Below are 24,991 nucleotides of genomic sequence, written 5' to 3'. Positions count from 1 at the left end.
GAGCGGTACACAAATGAACAGTGAAGCATGGTGGAGGTTCCTTGCAAGTTTGGGGCTGCATTTCTGCAAATGGAGTTGGGGATTTGGTCAGAATTAATGGTCTCCTCAATGCTGAAAAGTACAGGCAGATACTTTTCCATCATGTAATACCATCAGGGAGGCATCTGATTGGCCCCAGATTTATTCTGCAGCATGACAATGACCTCAAACATACAGCGAATGTCTTTAAGAACTATCTTCATCGTAAAGAAGAACAAGGAGTCCTGGAAGTGATGGTATGCCCCCACAGAGCCCTGATCTCAACAGCATCAAGTCTGTCTGGGATTACATGAAGAGAGCGAAGCAACTGAGGCTGCCTAAATCCACAGAAGAACTGTGGTTAGTTCTCTAAGATGTTTGGGCCAATCGTGTTTTTGTGAAGTCTGATAAGGGGTGCATAGCTTCCAGCTGTTTAACCCTCAGTGAATAGATAAATCACCATTCACATTTAATATGTTAAACATATGAGAAGAATACACTCTTCCCCCCCCTCTAACCAAAGAGGTCCCTCCATAATTGAATCAATCATCTGTGCCAATGCGGCCTTGGATTCAAAATCCAGCTTCCCACGATTTGCCTGCCAAAAGTTGAACATTTATTATCTGCTTCCTGTTCATCAAGACATTTCAGATGGCAGCCTTCATCTGAACCATTTGTACCAGGGCAGATATGCACACAAAGGCTTTCCTCTCCTGCTGCACAATGTTTATGCCAGTAAGCCTTTGTTTCTTGATTTCCGAGTTGAAAATGATAAAACTGTTATACCAACATTTTGTATTAGTCTTCAAAAGCTAACTTGTGGCATTTAAATTGAAATACCTTAGATATCCTTTGAAGAATTTAGTGAATGGTTCTTACAATGAGCCTATATTAGCATTAGTGAGGTATAATGCTACTGGTTCTTTTGTCTTCACCGACAATTGGGTTTGTAGACTAAGCCAGCTGTTACACATCTGGCAGTACTCTAGGTGTTGGGCTGAAGTGTGATCCGGCAGAGTGTATGAAATGCTCAGGTTCTGCAAGCCAGGGAGCTAGGAGGTCACACACACAGCCTGGCTTGTGCCTCACGTCCTTTCTTGTGCCTCCAGTCAGTCTGTCATGGGTTTATCAGCTCAAGCAACTAACAAAACCAGTCTCCCTAGAAAAAAATTAATAAGAACTGTGCATTGTAGCTGTGGGGGGGGGGGGATACTGAGCCAAAGTAATCCAAGACAAACTAATTACTTTTTTCTGTGAGCACAATTACTGTCCAGTGGCATATAGGGCGGTGCCAGTATGGTACACTTCCAAGGAGCACCTTATGATGAGATGAAGGCTGAAGCAGACAATGGATGTAGGAAGCTAGACCTAATCAAGTGAATTGAAATGCATTGGAAAGACACTGGTTACTCTAAACCATGTGACACACATTGGCAACCATTGTTGCAAAAATTGCAAAATTCTGTATCAGCGTCTTACTGAAGTATGATAGTATCACAAAAACAAACTAGTTGGCTTAAATTAACTACATGTATCTGTGCTTTGGATCACAATATGACAGTAGTTGTGCTGCTGTATGACAATATGACTGGAAGACAGCAAATGTCATACCAATCCACAAGAAAGGGGACAAAACTGAGCCAGGAAATTACAGACCAATCAGTCTCACCTGCATCACCTGTAAAATGTTGGAAAAAATTATTAGACAGAAAATAGAGGAGCATCTTAATGAAAACCATATTCTTGGAGATAGTCAACATGGGTTTAGATGAGGCAGATCATGTCTTACTAATTTATTGGAGTTTTTTGAACATGCAACTGCGGCTGTAGATCATGTGAAAGCATATGATATGATATACTTTTTTAAAATTTTCGATTTTCAAAAAGCTTTTGATAAGGTTCCACAACAAAGACTGATCCTCAAATTGGAAGCTGTAGGCATTCAGGGTAATGTAAGTAGATGGATTATGAACTGGTTGATGTACAGGAAACAGAGGGTGTCGATTAGAGGAGTTGCTTCTAACTGGAGTGAGGTTGTTAGTGGAGTTCCACAGGGATCAGTATTAGGGCCTTTGCTTTTTCTAATCTATATTAATGGTCTGGACTCTGGGATAGTTAGCAAACTTTTCAAATTTGCAGATGATACTAAAATAGGTGGCTCAGCAGATACAATCTCGGCAGCACAGGCTATTCAAAGGGACTTAGATAATATTCAGTTGTGGGCCGACACCTGGCAGATGAAATTCAATGTGGACATGAGCAAGGTATTACATGCAGGTAACAAAAAAGTCCACTATAATTACACTATGGGAGGAATAGAACTAGACGAAGTAACGCATGAGAAAGACCTAGGAGTCTATGTGGACTCCTCACTTTCTCCATCCAAACAATGTGGGGAAGCAATAAAAAAAGGCAAACACAATGTTAGGGTATATTGTCAAAAGTGTAGAATTGAGATCAACGGCAGTAATGTTCAGACTGTACAATGCACTAGTTAGAGCTCATCTGGATACTGTGTACAGTTCTGGGCTCCACACTTCAAGAAAAATATCGCTGCTCTAGAGGCAGTTCAGAGGAGAGCAACCAGACTTATTCCAAGTCTGAAGGGAATGTCCTACTGAGAGACTGAGGACCTGAACCTTTTCACCCTGGAACAGAGGAGACTATGTGGGGACTTGATTAAAGTCTTCAAAATCATGAAAGGTATCGACCACATCAAACCAGAGGAGCTTTTCCAGATCAGCAGGGACACACGCACCCGGAGACACAAATGGAAATTGGGCTTCAAGGCATTCAAAACAGAAAACAGGAGACACTTCTTCACACAGAGAGTCATCACAATCTGGAACAAACTCACCAGCGATGTGGTTGAAGTTGAAAATTTGGGAACATTCAAAAACAGACTGGATAGGATCCTTGGATCACTCAGTTATTAATGGTCATCAAACGAGCACTTTCTTATGTTTCTTATGAGGGTGCACTGCATCTCTAAGGAGTGATAGTGTAGCACCTTCAACACTGTACTAGAAGCACTGAAAATTGTGTGCTAGGAAAATGTCCATATTGTAACTTTATGACATTTCTCTGTCTGTACCCTTCGAATGGCACTACAAGTTTTTTATGTATTTTTTCAGGTTTTAAAGCTCCTCAAGCCTTATGATACTGTGCCATTTCCAGCAGCTGCCGTACCGACAAATTGCTCTTGCCGGATACAGATTTCACATCCCTCTGACAGGGAAATAACAGCAGTGTCACACATGCCTTACAGTCTGTCTCTGTGTGCAGTGCAATCACTCTAGGCCTGCTTAAATAAAAGCCTTCTGCTGTTGCAGTAATCTTTAGAATATGGGCACCCAAGTGATAATGTGTAGCAGAGCCAAAGCACACTGGACTGAGATTCTGTCACGTGTTTCACAGACTAGCTCAAATAAAGCTTCTTACTGAGGGAAAAGAAAAAAAAATGTGCTGCAAAAGTTCTGGATTCGCACAAAGTCATTACAAAGGCAAATGAGGAAGACTTGCAAAACATTCATTTGGTGTAACCTGTTTGTTATTCTTAGGGTAAATATATATATTTTTTAATGATTAATCTAAACTCATTTATGCTTTTCACGCTGAACTGATGTGGAATAACAGATATTTAATGGAGCATGGTAAATGCTAAAAAAATGCATCAAATTCAAATAACTAATGCATGAAAGCTGATGTGTGTAATGATTATAAATGGTCAAGCATAACATGAAAACCTGCTGACGATCCCAGAGCGAGATCTGAAAAGTTTTTTTTTTATATAAAACATGCAGAATAATGAGCCTTCTTATCTGTTTGCATATACTTAACAGTATTTGAATTGCTACCCAATCAAAATAATATTCAGCATATCAGATGATGCATGAACTGGGTTATTTTTTTCCTGTTCTGATTATTTTATTTCTGATTAATTGTATGTTATATAATATGGCCAAACTATTTAATGTACATTAAATTCCTACTAACACAATATTAAGCATGCCACTAAGTAAATTATAAATACATTAAAAAGCAAGAAAAAATGAAATTGTCTCTCTTTTACGGGGTGCCTTAATTAACGATGTTATATTTGCACCACAAACATCAGCGGAGATTTGCAATGTTTTCAGTTAATTTTAGTTAATTGGAAGGATATTCTATATCAAGTGGCATACAAAAGTCAAAAATAATACAAGAAAACCAAACACCATTTATATTCCTCCTGTCCACATCCTTAGAAACGCATTCTTGTTCTTCTTTGGCAAACGCTGAAATTACAGTCATCGCAGATGTGTAAAAGCAGTGCAGACTGCCACATGTGGATGCGAGGTTCTTTCCCTCAGTCTTGTACCCAACTGTGTGGTTCTCAGTGCACCACAATGGCAAGGCTAAATCTCCCCAGCCACAATACAGAGCCGGGAGGGAGTAATTAAAGTTATTTTAAGAATGACATTTTGCTTCTATTTCTATTTCCTTGCACTTAAAATAAACAATAAACTAAAATAGCTGCCTTTAGCCTGAATTCCTTATTATGCTAATATATATATATATATATATATATATATATATATATATATATATATATATATACATACACATAAATTAAATTTCTTAGATCGCTTTCCTATTGATGTATTCATTAATGTTAATATCCCAAATAATTTTTATTGCAGTGTCTTGCCTCTACTGCACACTTATAAATCAATTTAATGCTCAGGGTTGTTTTTCTCACTCTTTATTCATTGAAATACCAATGCTCCCTTCCTGAAATTTAAATGAGAAACTGAAAGCAACCACTCACTATCCATTTGTGCAGCAAGTGTACCAATTTGACAGTACTTGATCGTAGCATTACTGAATGTCTAAATAGATTTAATTCCGCTGGGCTTCAGAACACGTGTATCCTTTTCAAAACTGATTGAATGATATGTGCTATTCCACATTGATAATTACCCCTGGAAAACTACACGCAAGTTAATGTCCCATTCTGAGAGACCATTGCTTTTGTGCCTCTTATATAATTACTTTTTATTTTTTAAAGCAAATGTTTGTCATAATCCTAATCCCGTAATCAAAGCATTGGAGGATGCAAATCGTGTGTTTGAAAGCTCTAAAATGACATTGAAAGCCCACAAGGGGCAGTGATATATTGTCCTGTGGTGAGGTTTAAGTTCTAAACTCTGATATCACCATGGAAGATTATATAATTGACATTATAGTGTCACAGGCGGGTGTGACAGACTTAATTAATGCACTTATTAGTTAATTATCTAATTTTGTATTTTCTTCACTTATTATTCTTCTTTGGATTTTGTGCACTTTGATTCACTGGTTATTTATTTATAATGAAGCGTTGTGCTTCTCTTATGTTTATTTTGTGTGGTTTTTATTATATTTCAGTTAATTGGGTGATTGGGTTATTGTTTCTTTGTCTGTTGCACTTTTCCAATCAACATTCCCACATGGACTTACCTTGATTGAAATCCTTGACTGTTTTCACCTGTGCCCCAGTTTCCCTAAATCATTCAAGGACAGCAACCGACCAAGCCGCACAGCACACATGGAGCGCAGCTCGGGCACTAAACTGAAGCATCGAGTCGCTGGAGGGAAAGCGGCCGGTCGGAGACAGTAGGAGACAGGGAGAATGGCCAAGAGCTCCCCGAAGCAGGATTATAAATAACTACTAAGAGGAAAACCCTAGAGACACAGACGGAGATGGACACTTAATCACTGGAGTTGACAGCGAGACTACAGAGCGAAGTACCTCACTTTCGTTTCTGGGGAACTTTCGATGAAAGAAATGGCATACACAGTGATGCATGAAGTTGCTTTATTGAGACGTTTGAATCAGCTTTTGACAGTGATTAATCCTTGTGGTATTTTACCTGAACGGGATTACGTCTTTTCCTCACGCACTTTTCGTCACAGGAGAATGTTCATCACCATTTTGTATATTCATCATTCATCAGTTACAAAGTGAAAAACTGATTTTTAGACCGGGAGATGTAGTCGGTTTTTCAAAGTACATATTCAATTCAGTAAATAAATAGAGGGCAATTTGTGGAAACATAAATAAATGGATGGATGGGTGAATATAGCCACTGTGCGGCTTTTGCAATTTAAATATCTCTGCGTAGGTATATGATTTTCTCCATCATATCCGTTCTTATGTTAATACATATTTGAATTAAATGCATACACCGATCAGCCATAACATTATGAACCACTGACAGGTGAAGTGAATAACACTGATAATCTCGTTATCATGGCACCTGTCAGTGGGTGGGATATATTAGGCAGCAAATTAACATTTTGTCCTCAAAGTTGATGTGTTAGAAGCAGGAAAAATGGGCAAGCATAATGCCGGGGTAACACTACACGATTTCTACAATCCGACCCGATTTTGTGAACAGTGGGCAGCTCACACTTAACGACTATTTTGCACCGAATTTGTGTCTTTTGCGTCATGAAGGAGTGCACACTACATGATCACTTAAGTACAGGAGAACACACACTACACTACTGATTTGACATCCCGTTGTGGCGATCTGCGTCACAGCCTCCAAATCTCGCAGAAACACGCGTGATCCACACAGCGAAAAGGTCAACAAACACGGACATGCACATGTACAGGTCACGTTTGTGTACCGCAGATCTGCGTTGCTCCACCAATGGGATCAGAGGATTTCTGCAGATCTGTGCAAAACTGCGGAAAGAATGCGACCACAAGCTGCTGTTGTTGTTTGTGTTCGTCTGTGCAGACAAACACAAACAGCGTATAGTGTTTTAAAATAACGTGCCCCGAAACAACCATTGGTATTTGACAATCTTATTCTCCTGTCATGTTTATTCTTCCATTTCTTTTCTCTGCTTCAGTCAACTCAGCTCTCATTGGCTGCTGATCACGTCACTCTCCACGATGTTTAATAAAATCGTAGGGGCTACAACAAGCTTATGATCAGATCGGAGGGCAAGTGATCGCATCGCAGCCCGTCTCCACTACACGACCATCAGCAGCGGGGACGCGCCCCGACCAGGCTGCTTGTCGTGACGATCAGTGCCGATCTGTCGTGAGGGCCAAATTGGGCTCAAATCGTGCTTAAAATCATGTAGTGTGACCCTGGCATAAGGATCTGAGCGACTTTGACAAGGGCAAAATTGTGATGGCTAGACGACTGGGTTTTTGTGCATCTCCAAAACTGCAGCTCTTGTGGGGTGTTCGCAGTCTGCAGTGGTCAGTACCTATCAAAGTGGTCCAAGTAAGGAAAAGCGGTGAACCGGCGACAGGGTCATGGGCGGCCAAGGCTCACTGATGCACATGGGAAGTGAAGGCTGGCCTGTGTGGTCTGATCCAACAGACGAGCTACTGTAGCTTAAATTGCTGAAAAAGTGAATGCTGGTTCTGATAGAAAGCTGTCAGAACACACAGTGCATCGCAGTTTGTTGCGTATTGCGGCTGCGTAGCCGCAGACCAGTCAGGGTGCCCAAGCTGACCCCTGTCCACTGCCGAAAGCGCCTACAATGGGCACGTGAGCATCAGAACTGGACCATGGAGCAATGAAAGAAGGTGGCCTGGTCTGATGAATCACATGGATGGCCGAGTGAGTGTGCGTCGCTTACCTGGAGAACACATGGCACCAGGATGCACTATGGGAAGAAGGCAAGCCGGCAGTGTGATGCTTTGAGCAATGTTCTGCTGTGAAACCTTGGGTCCTGCCATTCATGTGGATGTTACTTTGACACATACCACCTACCTAAGCATTGTTGCGGACCATGTACACCCTTTCATGGAAACAGTATTCCCTGATGGCATTGGCCTCTTTCAGCAGAATAATGCGTCCTGCCACAAACCAAAAATGGTTCAGGAATGATTTGAGGAACACAACAACGAGTTCAAGATGTTGACTTGGTCTCCAAATTCCCCAGATCTCAATCCAATTGAGCATCTGTGGGATGTGCTGGACAAAAAAGTCCGATCCATGGAGGCCCCACCTCGCAACTTACAGGACTTAAAGGATCTGCTGCTAATGTCTTGGTGCCAGATACCACAGCACACCTTCAGAGGTCTAGTGGAGTCCATGCCACAACGGGTCAGGACTGTTTTGGCGGCAAAAGGGGACCTACACAATATTAGGCAGGTGGTCATAATGTTATGGCTGATCGGTGTATAGTGCGTTTCAGCTGTAAACATCTCAAAATGTATAAGTTATACTTTCTACTCCAACCGCCAGACTTGCAGTTTATTCGGTAGGCTATAGGCGGGCGGATGGTGTTCATTTCAAGCTAGCTCGGGGGGGTCCCTGCTGAATATAATATAGCCGACAATCTGGGCTTTGTAATAACATTAGTCGTTGTGAAAGTTATAATCGTGTTGATTTCTGAAACACATGATTTTCTACACATCATTCATATTATTAATTGTATTAGCCAATCTGCACCTGATGCATCGCTTGCTGAGCCGATCAAGACAGGCTGAAATGTCTAACTTTCCTTTGGAATTCAATATCTTGTATTGGTGTAGTGCAGGTGACAGGCTTGCTGGTGTAACGTTTAGACTGCTGTTGGCTTCAGCATCTATAAGGACTGAAGATGCCTCTCGTATTCAGTCAGCTGCCCCGGGCATACGGTACAGAGACACTGACAGGTTACTAAATGCAAACACACAGCCCTGTTGAAAAGCGCATTTTCTGCATTGATGTACGCAGCTGTAATAGACAGGTGGATCCATTTCAAAGCTCTTCACGAGTTAATAAAATATGTATAAACTGTTTTATGTTGTAAAATACAACACGTAAATAATTGTGCTATAGCCTTATTTTAAAGAGCCCCCCTCATCCTCATCTTTCTCATGACTAATCGTTATTTAATAAATAATTACAAAATAAGTAGGAATTAAGAAATAAATGCAACATGTACAAAAAAACACTTTTATTGAGTGACCACAAACTACAAATATTCACCTGACGTGTTGCACATTGTGTATTCATGCTGGTTCATATGTAAGTATTCCTCCCATACAGAAGCGTAACAGCTTCCCTCACACTGACTGTAGAAAATCTGTGAGACTTGAACGCACCCGTGTAAACAAGCCAACTGGTTGATACATTCATTGATAAAAAGGGGAGAAATTTAAGGGTTGAAAAACATTAGAACTAAGGGTGGGTGAAATTAAATAGTGGAAAAACCGACTACAACTGCCATAACTGTCGGATTTGACAAGTCATTAAATAATATTCGATCTAAATCAAAAGAGACTTTTGTGTATAGTCTGTAACTGAATATGCAAAATGCTGATGAATATCCAATTTGGAGATATGAAACCTACCTACACATCCCATAGCCAGGGGCCCAGTGCTAGCCAACACCAAATTTGTAGATATGTTCAATCTGAATCAATATTCTTCTAGGTTACCTCAGAAGCAGCCATTACTCCTAGTTAGGATTCCTGGGCAATCTAACCTCAACTCTAGCCCAGACCAGAATGTAACCCTATTTGTAATCCCTAATCTTAATTCTAGTGTGACATTTAGTTAATTTAAGTCAATATTACTTTGAAAACAACCTTAAAATAACTTTAAGAAGTTTCCTGCCTTTATCTGTATCCCTCATCAAATTTTGTCATGCTGTTGCTGTCTTCTTGTAATTATGTAACCTTCCCATTGATGTCTGATCTGAAAGGAGCTTGCAGACCACCAGTGGTTCATAGACCACAGTTTGAGAATCTCCGTTCTAGATCATAGCACCGATCTAGAAACACCTGGCACCTTTACAGCCCTGTTTCTTATAGTATGTTTATGAAAAGAGTATGTTCTAACCTACTACCATCACTGAAGCTGAACAAAGAAATACTTAACTGGACATCTTGGAGTTTAATACAATGATTTTTCTTTTTAATCAACTGTTTCAGTGAAGTACAGATATAGGGAATGTTTATCGCGCAGGCGGCTGCAGCTTCACAAAACATGAATCTCTGAAATAGGACTTACTCATGTGAAGAGATGAGGAAGGAGCCGACATGATAAACCCAAGGCTACGGACTGAAAGCAAAACACACTAGCTTTTCTATTTTTAGCAAAGGTTACAATGCAAAGTTTTTTTTTTCTTTTCAATTCAAGGTTCAGCTAAAATTAGCAACAACTTCAACTTTTAAAGAGCATGGGCCAGGAATGAGAACACGGATCACTTGACAGATGTACACTATTTCACAAAGTAGACTATTTATAGTTTGATTAGTTCAAAGGTCTAATGGAGAACTTACATCTACTAAAGTTCTCACAGAGCAGGGCCAAATACACCTTTGCTTAGTAACACAGCTGTTGTACTGTTTTTAGCCTTTAGTGATTAGGTATCTATCATTTTTAAATGTACACAATGTATAGGCACAGATATGAATCCTTGTGTTGGTAAAAAGTTGACAAATGTTGAACATTTATAAAAAAAAATAAAAAATGTGCTTGTAGATGCAACCCTGGTTATCTCCGAAAGAGAATTTTACCCAAAGGGGGAGGGGCCTATGTCATTACCATGTTAATGACATGTGCCCCTCCCCCTTTGGGTAATATTCTTGACTTGAAAGATAAGTTAAAATAAAATGCAAAGCACAAAACTTAGCATGCACAAACACTCCAGTATCTAATAACTTGTCTATGACCTTTTTTCAAGGCCTGATACTGATGTCAATGCAGAGGCTGATGTGTACAATATACCACAGCCATGGAAATGTGGATAAAATTGGGACACTATTTTTGAGTGTACAGTTTTATGTATCGGGGAACATATGCACATATATCTGTGAAGACAATTGTAAATAATATATTAGTGTTTACATATTGTATTTCTCTTTGAGAGCGTTGAAAATTATTGCAGACTATTGGCCTTCATGCAGTGATTGTTATGAACACAGTCTTTGTTTTAGTACACTGAAGGGTAGTTCTGATAGAGTACTGAAAGTTCCCACTACGTTTGTAATTGCATAGAACAAAATTTGACTTCTGTGTGTGGTATTATTCCATAAACTACAATAACAGCAGAAATATGAGCATCCACTATTAAGCCAGTATCCATACATATTTATTTAATATTGTATTGGTAGTGCAGATAGTTCAAGTACCTGCATACATTTTTTACTTATGTTCTGCTACTTTTAGGAAACAAAGCTAATGTGAACCTCAAATTAGGTCTCAGAGCCAGACAAATATTGATTTTTGAAGCCAGCTGCGTGATTACTCTCACATGCTTACGAAAATGCTTCAGTGTGTTTTCAGCTGACCTTTCCATAGTCTACTGCTGAGCAACTATCAGCTCTCTCCCATCCATCAGGCAGTCTGTTTTTACTTTGATAATACCTATCTCTGAACAACCAGCTGATTTGAGTAAATCATGATTTGTATATTTATTCATGTTTCAAATTTCTGATAGTGTCTCCTATCCATTTTACTATGTATGTTGACTTTCATTGTGGCGAAAGTTTAAGAACAAATTGAATTTAGTTTTTTTGTTTAAGGAAATATTTTAAGTAACTTTCATTAGTGATCAACCAGTATATCAGATATTTAGTTATATATACTGAACAAACATTAACACAATGTGCAACAATTTTCAAAGAATTTACTGAGTTACAGTTAATATAAGGAAATCAGGGTACCATAATTCCTCATAAATTAATATATGAATACCATAGGATTTAAACATCAATTCATCATGAACATCATCTGAGTTCTGACAAACCTAACCCTAACCCTGTTATACATGTGATTAACATATGAACTCAGATTAAGTGCATGACATATTCATGTGTTTATCTTGTGGTATTCATATATTAATTCAAGAGGCATTACAGTACTTTATTATAAAGTGTGACCAAAATCAGTCACAATAAATTCATTAGGCCCTAAACTATGGATTTCAAGTCTCAAGTTTTGAAGCAGTGTGCAATTGGCCTGCTGACTGCAGGAATGTCCACCAGAGCTGCAGTCAGGTCAAGACCCTGGTGAGGATGACGAGCCACAGATGAGCTTCCTTGAAACGGTTTCCTACAGTTTGTGCAGAAATTGTTCAGTCGTGCAAACCCACAGTTTCATCAACCATTCGGTTGGCTGGTCTCAGGCGATCCGCATGTGGAGGTCCTGGGCTGATGCAGAGACGTCGCAACGGGGTAGGCAAACCAGGCAATTGCCTGGGGCCACGAGCTGGAAGGGGGCCCCCCATAGACAGCTGATTACATTGGACCACAGCCAGAAGCGCAGCTTGCGACAATGCAAACCAGGCAGCTGCCTGGGGCCCAAAGACCGAAGGGGACCCCCGAGGGGCAATCAAATTGAAACCACAGCATCGACTGCCAGCACCCCGGGATAAAGCTCTTTTAGCACCCCCCCCCCACGTGGACTGTGGTTGTGAGGCCGATTAGCCAATCTAAACCGATGTTGGAGACATGAACATTCAGTTCTCTGGCAAGAGCTCTGGTCCTGCTGTCAGCATGACAATTGCACACTCCCTCAAAACTTGAGACACCTGTGGCATTGTGGTGTGTGAGAGAACTGCACATTTTAGAGTGGCCTTTTATTGTCCCCAGCACAAGGTGCACCTGTGTAATTATCATGCTGTTTAATCAGCTTCTTGATCTGTCACACCTGTCAGTTGGATGGATTATCTTGTTACAGGAGAAATGCTCACAAACAGGGATGTAAACACATTTGTGCACAACATTTTAGAGAAATAATAAGCTTTTTCTACATATGGAAAATGTCTGTGATTTTTCATTTTCAGCTCATGGAACATTGGACCAACACTTTACATGTTGCCTGTATATTTTTGTTCAGTATATGTATTTGTCGTCCTGATTATTATCAAGGTCAGGAATGAACTAATGTTTATATCAAGACTTCATATGTATTGTAAAATCTGCATATTTCCTGTCATCTGTGATCTGCCTTGCTGTAGTAAAATGGGTCCACTTTTGCCTCTGCTCAAAGCTATGGAAATGGAATGGCTAGACAATCTAAAGATAGATACAGGTTAGAATACATCATTTAGTACTAATTCACTGCCTTGTACAGGATTACTCATTGTTATATTTGTTTTGTTTTATACACTTTCAATAAGAGACTCTTTCATACCCCTCAGGACTGACACAAACCTAAATCTTCGGGAACCAAGGGGAGAGGATGACTCTTTGTAGATTTCAGAAATCGAATTGCAAAGATCAACCCCTTATTATAATACCAGACATGATCTGTATATCAGAGATGCCCTGTCAACAAAATACTGCAGGTTATTTTTGGATGCTTACGGATGACTAAATTGCCCTTTCTCCTGATTTGTACAGTTATTGAACATTGTCTTTCATGAAGCCTTTACCAAGGGTTTAATTATACATTATTTAAAATGCTAGAACAGGACATGTTCCTCATTTGAATGACAAAGGCATGCATTTGTTACAATTTCTGAAATATTAATTAAATATTAAATGCAGCCCCCAGGCTTAAGACAGGCAAAGGGAAAATTAGCAATAAAAGCTAAAGGTTGAGTAAGCTGAGTGGATTACTAATCGACACTAACTTTTAAGAAAGACTTTGTTTTTTGTGGATTGTATGTAACCCAAGATACTTATTCTTCATTCTTGTGCAAAATGTAGGAAAATGTGTCAAACTATTATACCAAGAATACCTACTATAACCTTGTATCGCTAATTCAGCTTTACTATAGCCCTATATTCAAATGTATTATCTTTATTTTAATTATTATTATTATTATTATTATTATTATTATTATTATTATTATTATTATTATTATTATTATTAAATGTTTGCTAATTGGCAAATAATACAGGGATAACAATCTCTGCTGGGGACTGCTCTTTATCTAAACCCAACGAGCTTTTTGTCTGGAAAAGTATCCTGGATAATCTAAAATTGGTCAATTAATGTTGGCCCTACCTTACGATCTTCTTCTTCTTCTTCTTCTTCTTCTTCTTCTTCTTCTTCTTCTTCTTCTTCTTATCCTTATCCAGGGCGACTTACAACATAAGTGCAAATATACAGTTAAGTACAAGGCATCAATCATTACAGATTCAATTTAACTAAAACACAGCAATTCAAAATAATACATTTTACAAATTCCAATTTACAATTTACACAAGTACAGTAAGTGAGGTCCTACATCCTGGACGGTGAAAGCTAAGTGCTGTCAAGATGTAGGGTCACAGTCAAGGGCTACGGGAAAGGGAGCAAGGAGGAAAACAATCAAGAATGCGAGAAGCAAATAAAACTCTGTGAAGTGCTATCTAGCAGGGATAGAGGACTAAGTACTGTCGGAAGAGATGCGTCTTGAGTAAGCGCCGGAATGAGGTCAAGGACTCTTATGTATTGATTTGTCAGCACTTGCCACTTTAACCATTGTTTGAGTGTGTGTTTTTTATTTTTTTCAATATTACTTTTCATATGTTTCTGACTGATTTCAATCAATGTTTTGATTCAGATTTCTCATTCAGCATAGGTGTCCATTTATGTGAGCGCACATTGTTGGGCCTACTTCATAATGAAGTTTAGTCTTGTAGTTAATTTCCTTCTTCTTGATTTCATGCCATCTTCCAGAAGGTAGTCTTCTTGGTCTTTGTTTTTGAAGCGCAGACTGTGGCAGTGAGACAGTGGTGTAACCCGTGTGCCGTGTTCATTTGTCAGGTGATGGCTAAAGAGCCATTGGGAATCTGGTGGCAGTCTGGTTCTGAATGCTCACTTCCTTCAGTGGTGGTGCAGCCAATTATTAAAGAAAACTGTCAGTTGTTGCTGATTTGTTGCACTCTCTCCTTGTCTCCTTATATCTGTTACCTTTTAAATTATGCGTGGACTTCCATTCATGGACTCTGTATCTGGTAAACCATTTTCTCTGTAATCATTTGAAAAATATCAAATAAGTACTTGCGACAGAGAATAATGGAAATCTCAGTATACTGTATGTAAGATTACAGATGCTCTGCTATGTTGGAGAGGAGCTCAATCGTATCGGCTCTCTTATTCTACACAGTAAATACTTCTCAACTACCTTTATTGTTCATATCTCAGGGAGTTTTATGAAGGTAAACTCTAAATTAAAACCTCTTTTTAAACAAAAACAATGTTGTGTTTTTTTCAAATTCTTGGCATATCTGCTGCCCCAATTACTGCTACTTGGGAAACGAGGATGAATGTATTCCAGGAGCTCCTTTCTGGTAATGATTTAAGCCAAACATTCGAGATTGTAAATTCATATTGTGTCAATGCATAGCTTATAAACTGTGAAATTAAACTAAACATGTAAGTCAATGATCTTTTTTTTTCCATCCTATTGATGATATGAAACTATGTGAGGTTGTGAAATGTAAAGTAAGAATTGTGCAAACCGAAACGTCTACTTGGGGGCTGAAGATATTTTGGTCTTACTCTTCACCTTAGTTTCTGCTGTTTTTGCATGCTGTATCCTCAGTCCCCTGCATTAGCTCCTAGTTCCTTCCAGCAGCTCCAAGTAAACCTCTGGAATGCTGAGATGACATCATGCCTTAGTGCAAGGAGTTTCTGCTTAAGGGCATGAAGCTGGCATGAGGCCAGAAGGCTTTGATGAGTTCCAGACAGCAGTGACCTTATATTCACGTGAGACAATCAATACCTTTTTACTAATAGATTGCTAGGTTTTAAAATGTATTTCTACAGTATTACTGACATTATTATTTTGTCTTGACTCACTCTTTCCTACAGGCAATCCAAAACACATCATTACTTCCAGAAACCACATTTCAGCTGTATTATTTTTCCCATCAAGAGTGAAATGTATCCCAGGTATTCAAGAAAAAGACTAATGACCCACTGATTAATACAATGAATTACAGTATTTCCCACGTGGATATGTGCAATATGAAGACTACTAAACTTTAACACTTAAATCAAATCAAAACCTGGACGATTTTTCAGGCCCGCCAGTCCAGGTTTGGCATAAGTATAAAACTGGGTCTGACAGAAAAGAAAATCATACATGCATGCGTGCACAGCTCAACAGCGACCTCTTTAAGTGTTATTTATTTGTTTAAAAATGATCACTTTATACAAATGATCAATACAGGTAAGTCGCGCTTAACATGGTTTTAGAACAACATGGAAAAAAAAGCAAGGAACAAATTCACCTAGCACTGGCAAGGTTTCAGAACAATACACTTTGGGAGTGTGCCGACACCGCTATCAATTACCCTGCCTCTCACCAAGAATAGTTTTAATCACTCGCTGCATTCTCTCTCACCGTTTTGGAAGTGGATTAAGTAAATGATCTTACAACATCTGTTAATTCATTTATTTATTACATTAAATATCAGGCTAATGTATATATATATATATATATATATATATATATATATATATATATATATATATTCGTTTCCTACAGTTATTTACTATTATTTATCTCTCACTTGCTTCCATTGGAACACATCTTCTTTTATAACATGTATGCCTGTGGAGAAATTGCTTTCATTTTACACAGTTTCAGCTAACACTGTCATTTTCAGGAACACCCCTATCATATTAAGTGAGACTTCCCTGTATATAATAATTATGTGATTTAATACATAATAATAATAATGCAATATAACTGAGTTAGTTTTTAATTTCAGCTCCACATAAAAAAATAAATTTCAGATACAAAGAAAATTGCAGTTATTATTTTACTTGTTGATTTGGCCATGGGTTCAAGTTTAATAAATCAAATAAGGTGAAAAGTCAAAGATTTCAGGAGTTTGGTGAACTAATATGTTTTATGTTTATAACAGTGTGTGACAGGATGAGGTGTGTGCCTGCAAGAGAAGATACAGTGGTACGCTGTGCTGAAAGAGCTTTATTGTGGCACTTGAGAGGAAGAGAGGTGCCATTGGAAAAGCTTAGAGTGACCATAATATTTTTATATTTTTTTAGTTTTGTTTCCATTTTGCTTATTTGTATCCCATTTATATGAAATACTTTGGCATCAAGCCTGGACACCTTGGGGACCCCGAGGAATTTTCTCCTGGGTTTGGAGACACTATTTTGGAGCTTATCCAATTCACGACTTTCCTTTACATTAAATTACATATATCAAAGAGAATCACACACACATCCTACAATTTTTAAGGGATGAGGTACACAAATAATTGAATAAAAAAATAGATAGTACCCACACACATAACACAGAAGTAATGTTAAGTGTGCAGGTACTATCAATATTTATAACTTTGAAAATAAAGATCAAATTGCCATGGTGTCATTGGATATGTTTGATTCATACATCCGTTTTCAGGGTGTGCAGAGTGACTGCATGGATCTCCTCCAGCAGGCCATTGCTTTATCACTGTGGAGTACAGCTGCCAACACATTGAAATGAATGGCATATTTGTGGAAAACTGACCGTGGTGAGTCAAGAAGCACGAGAACAGATCCATGTTTATATAATAATTGACCAACAGACTGCCACTGTACAGAACTCCACATTTATTTAAGAATGAGCATGGCCTATTTTATTGATTCATATCATTTAAATACAACAAAGCATTTCAGAGGAATTATAGGAATAATTGGGTAATTGAGTGAAGGTTGGGATTACTGTACTGGTGAGTATTTGAGCCACTTCCATCTCTCATTATGGTGATCCCTAATGAAACTCAACATTAAAGCTCTGATACTCTTGTAAGTAAGATTCTGACTAGTCCAATCAGCTATTGTGGAAAAACAATATTTAATAAAATACTGGGTGAAGAGACATACATACGCATTCACACAAGTATAATGAAAAATGAACAGCAATAAAGTCATTATGTTGTTAGACTGAAAGGGACATGATATTTTTGAACACACACATTTCCTTAATAAAAACTTGACCTTCTCTTTTATGACCTAGTCTACCCCCACCCCCACCCACCAACATATACTATTTAAAAGCAGATAATTCAATAAATATGTGGTGAGCCTTTTAATTCCCACTTACAGTTTGCTCTTGTATTTGGTATTGTCTGACAAAAGAGGTTTTATTACTTGGCCTAGATTTGATTCTGACTCATTTCCTTTACGGCTACAAAACAGCTTTATTAAACATCTCAAAATCAAAAAGGCAACTTAACAAGACCAGTGGAGTAACAGTGGCCTCATTCAAACTGCAGAGAAGACATTACATGTCTAGTGTTGATAGAAAACAAAAGGAAACAAAACAAAACAAAAGCACAAGTTTGTTAAAATGAGCCCTTGGATTACTGTCACCTTGAAGTAATGCCTAAGTGCTACATAAATTAAATTCCCTTAATTATTGTTTTGGTTTATTTTGTGTTTTTCTTTTTTATATAAAAATGTTTATTATTATCCAAAGATATGTTGGTTTTGAACAGAAACCTATTATTCAAGACCCTTGTGCAGATGATGTGAAAATTATTGTGGAAAAATATGGTGATTAAAATTGAGATTATGTGGTGCCATACATATGCATTTTGAGGAGTTGTGTATAGTCCAATCTCCTCTAGTCCTAAATTGTATTATTTGAATTTTAAGAATCATTGTGTAATCTGTAGATTCAATTCACAAGATGGATAACTTCACTTTTTTCCACTTTACCTTCAAGATGTTTATGTCACAGAATTGCTGAATAGAAGCTCTATTGAATATCAGAACAGAGTCTAGAAAAGATGGTATTTGGAAATGTCACACTTATGTAGATAATCTCAAATTAGATTCCTTTTCAAATCTTCCTTTGTTCATATTATAATTTTCCTAGCTGTGTCATTCCAGATAGGGTTACTGCATTATTGTAATTTGGCAAAATTGTTCATGCTCATGTTAAGTGTGAAATAAAAGTCATATAAAATTGTTTTGATTTGAATGTGTAGCTTTGTTTTTAAATTGAGGATACTCTCAATAAACTTAAACTGTAGCAAAGTGCAAATGAGACACCCATTAAATAATGGTACAATCAAACTGTAATGTTTCTCTATACGAAAATTCAGATTCTTATCCTGCATGAAAATTTTAAACAATTGTGAATCCTTGCTCTTTTATTCTTCCTAGATATTACTTACTGGTAATATATGGTTAGGTAAACAAAATGAGCTGGGTTCCATCATGTTTAATTAGTTTTTTATGATTTTGTTAAATCTTTCTGTGGCATTATTTTTTACTTTTTAATGAATTTCTTGTGGAACATTACCCAAAATTGCTTTATACACATCAGTATTATTTTCACAGTAGAATATGTTTTTTAGATTTGTGTTCTCTTTTCAAAATCAGCCATTTTGTCATTAAACAGAATAAAGGGGGCAATATATTGTCATATATACTGTCAATTATACAATTATTTACATAAACGATTTACATAAAACTATTACATTCAAGTGTTAAAAAAGGTTATGCATTAAGTGAAAGGCACTGTTAAGGCAAACAGTTTTATACTTAATGAAACAAAAGTGTTAAAAATATATTTTATACTGTGCATGCAATGCTATTTTCTTAAGGTTTAGTATACATGTACATTTTACATGTTGTATTACACTGTTATATGGTTATGGCATATATTATTTTAAGATGCCAATATTATTACTATTGTTCTTGTTGTCATCTTCATTGTATAATTTTATTTTGTTGCTCACTGATTCTTGAGATAAGGGATAAAACATGATTTGACTTTTCTATGTAGGACATGTTTTGTCCATTATCTCAAGAATCAGTGTGCTTCTTTTCTACATAGATATATGTTTGATAGAAGGTAAGTTTATTCAATTGGCAGTGTAAAGACTTTCAACCTAAAATTTTCCCTTCCTCTGAGGTTACTCTGGAATGTAATATTTACCACAATATATCACCACACACTGAGGAGGATGTGGTCAGTCCTTAGCTTGTCATGGCAATTACTGTACATGACACTTGTAAGTACAGTGTAAACATCTGCAGTAAATATGAACCTGCATTGCAGATGACTCGTATGTTTCGGCTTTCCATGGTTTTAAAATGAATTAACTTAATTGCTTCCTGTTCTGGAAAATAAGCTTGCCTTAGAATTCACCTCAAGTCCAGTTTTCTTGTTTCTTTTTTAATGATATTCACAAAGTGTGGCCTGAGGAGAAGAACTACCACCTCTCTCTGCTGATTGTTTTTTTTTTGTGTAAATGAGCAGTAGATACAACAGACATGTTACAGCTAGCAGCTATTCAGATATTGGACTAGTGTAATCGCTTCCAGATTAAGCAGTAAGGCCTGCTGTACCATTCATTCAATTGTTAAATGCTTTTGTTTACTCAGTATCTGAGGTTGTGCTTCAGTGTATGTTGGGATGCAAAGCACACCACCTTAATTATTCTCCCAACTGTTAAACAAATGCTACAATGGAAGTGCCTGTAATCTCTTTACTCCCTGGCCATTGACTCAGTGTTGATTGATAAAATATGCCTTTGAAACAAGTTTGAAAAAATAGCAGTGAAAACAAATAGTTTAACACAAAAACCACCCTGCCACACTGCACTGAACTCTGTGAAATCCCAAAACAGCATCATCCATCATTTAATTTCATGCACCACAAATTCACTGCAGAAAGTAGGGAAGAATTTCTTTATTTTTTCTACGGATAATTGGGAGAGCAACATGTGAATAGAAATCATGCTGAGTGTCTGTGAAGTAGCACTTCTAGTTTTAGTGTGTTTAGTTATATTTGTTCCATTTGCTTTATCTTAATCCTAATTTCTTTACTCAGACATTCTTTGCAATGATACACTTCTACGTTCAAAGCACACATTCTTCAGAGGTGTATGAAAGTGATTATATCTTTCTACAGATATATATAGAATGGTTACATTGACAAAGGGTATTCATTTATTTATAGGTGCTGGGTATTTGTAACCACTTGAGAACCTAGGGCTTAGCCCAATAACATTATCTCCCACTCAGAAACACTCATTATACACATTTTTGAGTGCTGTATAAATAATTTATGGCAACGTAGATGTGGTGTCTGGCACTCAGGAAATTAAAAAATATGACACTCTTGACTACAGTTCACTACTTCTAAATATTTACAGATTCAGATACTACATCAGCAAGTCAGTTGTGAGCATTAAACTGAGTCACTGAAATACAGTGAAATTGTGTTTTGGGAGAGAATGACTTATTTAAGATACATTGTTGTCCCTACCGCAGGTTGATGAGTATAAAACTGAAATCTTGAGTAATAATAGCGAGGGAGTTTAGGATTGAGACTCACAGGCCTTTGAACTAATTAACTATGTCAATACAAAGGAATTGTAAGTAGACACAATCACATCGCTTTAAAATGCTTGAAATATCTTACAAATAGGAAATGACTTACTTTTGCCAGACTGTGTATTTTCTGTGTATCAAGTGTAACCCTTAGAAGGCCCTTTTTTGGGAGCATTGTGTTACTCCTCTATCATTTTGCTTATATCTTCTATTAGTACAGATTAAATTTAGTTTTTGGAAGTATTTGTGTCGTTTTTTAAATTGGTGTTGTTGCATTGCCAGAAGTGTTACCCCCTCAGCTGTTTTGAGAGTCCAGTCAGCTCGAGTATCTTTCCTGAGGGATAATAGTTTTCACTGACTATGTGCCGTCACATCCATTCCTTAAATCACAGACCTTAAGCCTCATGGGGTGCTCTGTGCTGTCTATCAGTCACTTAGGGTACATCTAGGCTTGTGATAGATGGTGTGGGCAATACAAATCAGCCGGTGGTAGCGCAGTGGAGGAGAATGAGAGGGGGCCCAAAGAGAGAGAGCCTGCCGAGGTGTCGGAGGCACTGCACGGTAGTGTATTGCTTTGAACCACAAGAGACTGGTATGAATATGACCCTGCCTTCCTCCAGCATGTAACAGAAGCCTAACAATAACTTTAAAATATGCCTTTGGTGCAGGTACTGCCTTGTGTTGTTAATGGATACAAACCCATGAAACATTGTAAGTTATAATGGTACTGTAATAACTGATGAAGTTGACCATTTGTAATAGTTCTTAAGTAAACTACCTTCGGATACCTGCTGTTTTCTACTAATACCAGTAGTGCTGTTTCTAAAGGATTGTTTTAGCAAGGTGTGATCGGTTCCTCTATATGCCTTGAATTATTGCAATAAATGCCTGTATTGATAAACGAGATTCTGAAACAACAGCTCGAGGATGACAGGGAGACTCGCCTCCGGCTTTGGAGCACATGCTGACATTCCTCCATGATTAATTTACATTCTGTGTCAAAAGGAAGTTTTATAGATTAATTTATTAGCCCAAGAACAGAAGGAATGTAGTCCTGAATGAGCAAGGGGCATCATTCACTAAGACAGATGGCTGGTTTAAAGGCAAAGGAACAATAGAGGCCTTTTTCAATTAGTTTGGTTATCACAGTTCTGCTTTTGTTCCAAGTATCATTTTCCATGTGTTAAATTATTTCATGTCCACCCTTCCCCCCTCCCAATGCATCCTTTTCTGCAATAACATCACAATCGTCATGTATGGGTTTCTTTGCTCACTCATTTTTATAGATTCAAAATAGCAGGTATCACTTTTCCCCTTAATCTGCCATCCTTTGTTTTGATTTTTACTTCCATACAGCTCCCGTTCCCCCATGCATGTATCTGAGAAGCATTGGAGGTCACCTTGTGAAAAACTGACATCAGCAAGAAGGGATGCGCTCTGTCTCACACCTCAGCCCACATTTATGAAACAGGTACACAGCTTTTAATTTAAAAAAAGGAAGTCAGTTCTCTGGGAAATCGAGCCTTCATCTGTACAAAAGATTTAACTGAAGGACTGTTATGCAATCAGACACATTGATCTGAAGAACCAAGCCTGAGGGGGAAGGAAAAAAAAACTCCATTAACAGTGTTTGCTTTTGCTTGTGGTGGTAGAGGCTTGATAAGAAAATTGATTAGCTTGTTTTAATTCCATTCAGTGCACATCAAAGCCAGTGCAGCTCGCTGGTGATTAGAAGTCAAGAAGTAGTTTTCTTAAAGTTATGTGTTGCAGATGGAAGGATGCAAACTCCTGTGAACAAAGCAGGACCATTAATCTTGTGTTGCATCAGTAACTTCACTGGCAGCAGGTTAACTATAAAGATAGATTTGGAAAGTTTGACATTTACCCCAATGTATTCTAGTTACAACTAGAATACTAATTTAACAAACCTGCATTGCACCATGTAAAATATCATTATCTGATTAGCTCAAGCTGAGTTTTTTTTTTTCTTCAGTGGCCAACAGTTCAGACAATAATAATGCTTGTCACTATTATATATTCTCTTTCAATGTAGTGTAGGGAGAAATTCCTTTCATTGTGGTTCATGACTAATATAAAAAAATCATAAGCCATCTGCCACAGTTGTTGACATATATTATTAATATATTTAACTTCACCATTGACAGATATTTCATCTCTGTCTTCAGCTTGTATGATCTTTTCCATCGTAAATAAATAAATAATGGAAGACAAGACTAAATATATTAAGTAATAATTAATAAATAGAATAAAATAAAACTACTTAATGTATTTAATGCACTTTAAAATATCCATATATTAGGATTGGCTAGCCTTTGTTCTTTGATGACAGATCTATCAGTTTTCAGCTTTTAAAGCCAATATAGTGGTTTAAACACAGTGTAAAAGCAGTCCTCTGTGTAATAGAATGATAGTGCTATAAAAAAAAGTAAAAGCATTTGAATGAGTGCATATAGTCATACCAAGCAGTTGTGCAGTACTGATGCTGAACAAACATCTGTTTTCACATCTGTTTGGGTTATTTTGGTTTTTATGTGGTTTTTATGTGGTTATTATTTGTTTTATCAGTTTACAAACACTGGTCAAATTTGTGTCCATTCTTCCCCTTTACTCATCCATTGATGATCACATTGGGCTAATTATTTCACTGAACTAAATATTAGAAAGAGAGAGAGAAAAAAACATTACTCAAAATATGTTTATAAAAATGTTAATGCCAAAATGGGGATTCTTTTTCAGTGTTTCTTCTAGAGCTGGATGAGATTGATGTGGACAAAGCAAAGTTCCATGATCCTTACAGTTCAGAAATAAGTCCAACAGCTGCTTTGTATTCTTTTCTGGTCACATTTTGAATCACACGTGATAAAATATGCTCTTATACTTGCCGTATATAGTTAATTGCATAGTAAACTGTTTCCCTGCATGATTTCAGAAGATTACCAATAACACTTTATTTAAGGCCTACTGTCAGTGCAGGAGGTGAGAATGTTATGATGTTAAGCGTGAAATGAATTTTAAAATGCAATCGATGATATGGCAGAGCTAGAATCAAGTGATAGGAGGCAATCAACATATGCTTCTCTCTCTCGCTGTCTGCTGTTTCCTTGATGTTCTGCTTTTTGTGTTTTTGTTTCTAAAGTTTCATTTTCAAACAGGTGAAAAGAGTAGAGGCACTGACAGAGTTCTACAAGAGTAACAGATTCTGCATGTTATTGATTTCTGTTCCTCTTGATGAATTGTTTTTCTACATGTTCATAGCTATAGATTAATAAGATGCTGGTAACAATGTTCACACTTCACTGGTATCCTTTCAAAGGTAAAATAAGAAAGTGCCTGTATGTGGATATGCATTGGATTGTTTGTTGTTTCACTGTAAATCATTGTTTTGAATGGTGTACTGTGCATAGCAGTTGAAGACACTTCAGGTTTCACAACCTATAGGCAGCTATTAAAAAGAAAAGAAAATTTTAAAATATTTGATCCACACAGGTGATAATGCAGGGTAAGAATTGTTTGTGTTTCTGTAAACACAAAGAAACTCTTTAAACAGGAAATACTTAAAGGCTTGGGGAAGTCCAAGCCAAGATTCCACAGATATATAAATCTGCATTCTATTGTTTCAGTTCTGTTATTTGCTTGTGCATTATTGTTTAATGCCGCAGTGAGATACATAATGGCTACCAGAATATAAATAACCAAAGGCGTTTTAATGTAATGTGGTTTCG

General features: G+C 37.5%; 1 long non-coding RNA gene across 1 annotated transcript in view; it reads left to right on the top strand.

Annotated features, from left to right (window-relative positions):
• LOC136758234 (uncharacterized) overlaps window positions 1–22,713 on the top strand; it is a 128,490-nt gene extending 105,777 nt beyond the window's left edge. Inside the window, exon 3 of the long non-coding RNA XR_010819927.1 lies at window positions 22,605–22,713. This is a non-coding gene — a long non-coding RNA (uncharacterized LOC136758234). The remainder of the gene's footprint in view (window positions 1–22,604) is intronic.
• The last annotated feature ends 2,278 nt before the right edge of the window (window positions 22,714–24,991 follow it).

This window comes from Amia ocellicauda, chromosome 9, assembly GCF_036373705.1.
Source record: "Amia ocellicauda isolate fAmiCal2 chromosome 9, fAmiCal2.hap1, whole genome shotgun sequence".
NCBI lineage: Eukaryota > Metazoa > Chordata > Actinopteri > Amiiformes > Amiidae > Amia > Amia ocellicauda.
The sequence above is the reverse complement of the archived record's forward strand: the minus strand, read 5'-3'. Positions and strand labels throughout refer to the sequence as shown.